Source organism: Beta vulgaris, chromosome 6, assembly GCF_026745355.1.
Source record: "Beta vulgaris subsp. vulgaris cultivar EL10 chromosome 6, EL10.2, whole genome shotgun sequence".
In the NCBI taxonomy this organism is placed as follows: domain Eukaryota; kingdom Viridiplantae; phylum Streptophyta; class Magnoliopsida; order Caryophyllales; family Amaranthaceae; genus Beta; species Beta vulgaris.
The window spans coordinates 43,693,862-43,698,735 of NC_079207.1; the positions used below are offsets into that span (position 1 = coordinate 43,693,862).

The 4,874-nt window shown below is 34.5% G+C and overlaps 1 long non-coding RNA gene across 1 annotated transcript; it reads right to left on the reverse strand.

Moving 5' to 3' along the window:
- Positions 1-455: 455 nt before the first annotated feature.
- On the reverse strand, positions 456-4,344 carry LOC125498989 (uncharacterized). The gene is made up of 2 exons (XR_007275645.2): positions 3,496-4,344; positions 456-677 (listed from the first exon to the last, which is right to left on the reverse strand). It is a non-coding gene; the product is annotated as an uncharacterized LOC125498989 (long non-coding RNA).
- Between the last annotated feature and the right edge of the window lie 530 nt (positions 4,345-4,874).

Consider the following 4,874-nt stretch of genomic DNA (forward strand, 5'->3'; position numbering starts at 1 on the left):
AGATAAATAAACAAATAAAAAGGGATTAACCACTACTAGAAAACCCTTACCTTCTGGACGCTTTATCCTCGACGCCTCAGCATAAGTGTTGAGTGGGCCAAATTAATTCCGCAGTACCTCGACGTCTAAAAGCGTCGAGAATCTTGTCTACGTTTTTAAGTGTCCTTATTTCACGTGTAGGGCACGTGAATTAGCTTAAAATTTCAGAGCTAGCTAATTAAATGATCCCGGCCCATCCCGCGCTTAAAATTTCAGAGCAATTATGTAACGCCCCGGTCGTCAATCACAATTAATACAAACCTTAATAAAATAGTCTCCTAATTTGACTCGAAATTTCGACAGCATTTCCTCTGAAAATTGGACAACCCAAAGTGGGAAATAATTTAAACCTGTTTACAAACTCAATAAAATATAATATTCTTCATCTCAAAACCTAAACCGTCAACGCTTTCGCGGAAACAACCTCAAGAGGGAATCAAATCCAATGGCACTAATCAGTATTACAAACTAATCAAAGAAATCTTCAATCAAAACGTCAACAAGACTAATATAATTAATACATATTTAAACCCGAGTACAATTTACATTTGGAAGTCTTCGAATATAAAGTTCCTCTATGAATTTCCGTCCTCACCTTAAACTTCGCGAATCCAACAAGAAACCTGCTCTAGTATCAACTGCTCACCATTATACAAAGTATATGGATCATTACAGGTTCAACCCCACACGGGAAAGAACAACACAAACAAAACACACGTCAGCAAAAGCTGAGTACCAACACTCCACCTTAAGCCAAACTAGAAAACATCAAGATATATACTTCAAAACATAAAAGTACTACTCGAATTCTCATTACATTCTTATATAAAGTTTCCGCTTTATAAACTTTCTATGTCAATCTATATTCATTCAAAGCCAAAAGAATTTGTATCTCAAAACTACCTTAATTATGTTCAATACTCGTAATCCTCAAGTTCCAAAACAAATTACATAGTCATGATAAGTAAAATAACCATGCAAGTCATATAGACAAGAATATAGTCAAATACAGTTACCAATAAGTTTCATCACCGAAATCACAATGTAATAGAGTAGCATGTTTACGACCTTTGAGTATCCTAATATATTGATAATGAATTCATTGAGTCCATAATCACGAGTAATTCATCTTTGATAATCAAATACGAGACGTGGAATAAATATTAATTATTATCAAGTTCAAATATCATTTCATCAAACAAGAGTTATCAAATAATCCAAAGACAAAGTCTGAGTGGATCCGGGAGCCCCGGCCGACCCACTAAATAGCAAATAATAGACCCGGGAGTCCCGGCCGGTCTATAATAATGTAAACCCGGGAGCCCGGCCGGTTTACCAATAATATCAATGGCCAATAACCTATAGTGTGCACACCCCTCAACTCAAGCTTTTATGTGACCCGGGAGCCCCGGCGGGCCACACTAGAGAAGAGGACGGTTTAGTATCTTGCCACATACGGCGAATATCAATCAATCCAATATCTTCCCAATTCGGGCGAAGATAATATAACAAAACATCTATATATCCAATAGTTAGTCCATGTAATCTTTCATTTTCCACGATCAATATCTTTTAAGAAATCAAGAGCAACTAGGGTGCAATCTTTCTTTCACAATGATCCAAAAATCAATAACCTTCTCACGTATGAACCAAATCAGACAATATTATCAAGATTTTGAAATAACACGAGTTAATCGATGTATTCAATAACATTGTAGTTCATACTATGCATTTCAATCCAAATCAATTCTATACCATTCCCTATCTACATCGATGTCATCAATGATTCTACAATCACACGAATGAACCAATACATCTTATATCAGTGTAGTACATACAATATACTTGGATCCATATCAATCATATACAAGTCCATATCCAATTTAAGTAACATAGGAAATAGCCTCAGCAATTCAATCCACTAAGTTTTATGTCCACCTTTACAAGTAAATTAGTATATCTCAAGCAACTTTCATAGTCATCAAATAATATACAAAATCTCGAAGTTACACTCGAATTATCATCCTTCAATACAACACCAGAGAAGTAAGAATTCATAACTATTAATCAATAGAAGGATCCATGTTTTAACCCCAAATTTAGTCGATTTAGAGTATACTAAAACTTGACTCAAGCACCTATAATCATTCACATCTTAGGTGACTTCTAAGAATCTAATTTTTAACAATATTGCTTCTCTATAGTCCCATGGTTACAGTAAATTTCACAAGTAGCATGAATTAAGTATCATGAAGTCTAGAATATGACTTATTTGGTCATAGTAATAGAAACCTTAATAAGACCTGAGATTTAGGTGCTCAATCTATCAATGATTATCCAGAAGCAAACTTAGTCCCCTATATCGAAATCATTTCACAATGATCAAATAATAAATAATATGAAAGGCACCACAATTACACAACTAATCAATCCCTTCAATTTCAAGTGCAACTCATACCATATACTTCAAATTCAATAACTCAACTCCATACCATTCCATATTATTCACTTCAAATAGGTCCATTAATCTATCATAGGTCATATCTTATAACACAAAGATTGTAAAGCTGAAAAGATACTCATCGTAGTTAACCATAACACTATCCACTACATTTCAGTTTATTAACAATAATTTAGTATGATCTATGTAATTAAGATAGTAATTACATAGAATAATAATCGATCTATACTAGAATAACCTATACTCTATTTCAAATGAACCGACAAATGTTTTATAATCATATTGATCACATCTTTTCGTATATACCCATTAAAGAATTCAAGAACATCTCTTAATAAATAACTATAAAGAATATCATTTAGACTAATTAGGAATCGAAATAGCTCTTTACTCCATAATCTTAAGTCCTAACTGAGAATTTCATATGGTATACATTGAAAGTTGTCATCTTCAAGTATTACCTTATAAATGCAATCCTGAATCAAGTCACCGCTAGTAATATGAACTCTACTTTCGATGAACCAACAATTTTGTCTTCAATTGCGAGATACAACTCCACAATTTATTCTAAAATATACTTTAATTAGTAGTAACGCTTTATCCAACGACTATATCCAATCTTCACAATTCATAACAAGTTTCAGTTACTTTAAGGTTAAATATTTGGCTTTAGGAAGCTACACATTTCAATCAGAACCTTCAACATGGTTTAAGATAAATCTGAAATTTAACCACTTTAAAGACATTCCAAGTCCAACTATCCTGACATCAATGATTTACACATGAAAAATCCAGAATTTCATGAAAAGAATTTCTAAACATAACTCACATACTCAGATTTGATTTTACTAGAATCAAAAACATGAAAACTACTCATCAATATAACTAGTAAACTAAATCACAAATCAAAGAATATATAATTGAAATCAACCTCATAATTCCATCAAAGTTCAAAAGAGAAAACAATAGAGAAGCAAAAAGGGTGAGTGTGGCACCTCACTGGCGGGCCAGAATTGAGCTGCAACACCGCGATAATGGCGGCAGCAGCATCGCGGGACAACAACGCAGCAGCGGCAACGACACCGACACAACAGCAGCAACACGCAACAGCAACAAATCGAGCAGAGGAGAGAGAAAAACAAGGCAACAACGCCGCCAATTCGCAATAACACCACCACGACAGCTCGCGGCGGCAATGCTCACGGCAGCACCGCCAATTCTCGAGACTAACCACGACCACAAGAACAGAGGAGAGAGAGAATACAGGGAGTCTTGCGGTGGCAGACGACGACGCTCCAGCGAGCTGCAAAATACGCCGGCGAAGAACCAACCAGAAGGGAGAGACACGAAGTGCGAGAGAGAGATGCGAAGGAGATAGAGAGATGAGGGTTGGGGTTTGGTTTTTCCATGAGAGAGAGAAACGGTAGGGGGTTTTTGGTTTTTTTTTTCTTTTGTTTCTTGACCGACTAAAACAATAAAGGGGTGGTGTTTATAATTTTCGGATTTTCTTTTCTGTTCACATCTAAAATACAACACGACTTACTAACTTAATACTGTAAATGTTGCTAACTACGATAAACTAACATATAACGATTTGAACTCCAAGTTATTCAAAATCATTTTTCGGAATATACTTGTAGATTAAACACTTCCAAAGTATTGTTTAATTAACATATAATATCAAGAATAATAAAACTACTAAAATATCGTTAATTAAAACATAAACTTCATATTCCAACTTAAATATGATAAGAAGATCTAATATATATAATTTTAGATAATAATGATAATTAAAACACCCTTAAAAATATGGGTTGTTACAAATTAAATGATAATTTTTTTAAAAAAAAATCCCCCCACCTTCCCTCACAAACGAACTGGACGCGAAAAAACTGTAGCATCAGCTCTAAACCTGCGGTGGTAGTTAACGAAAAACCCTATAATCATCTTCTTCCCAATTCGCTCATCAATTGGTCACCATAACCGTCTTCTTCATCAGGTATGCGTCTTCTTCATCAGGTATGCGTCTTCTTCTCTTTTTTTTTCATTCCAATTCTTCGAATTTGTCAATTCGCTCATCAATTTTGCTCCTTTTTTTCGTTCGAAGTGATCTTTGCATTTCACTCCTTTTTCGAAATCTTCGAATTTCACTCCTTTTTTTTTCGTTCGAAGTCTTCGAATTTTACTCACGAATTTCACTCCTTTTTTCGTTCAAAGTCTTCGAATTTCACCCACAAAATTGCAAAGCGGCGAGAATTTGAGCAGAGAGCAAAACTTTTTATTTTCGTTCTAAGGTATGTGTGCCTTCTCTAATTTGTCTAAAAGCTACAAAGAATTTAAATTTGGATATTAATGTGTAAATTGTGTACTGGGT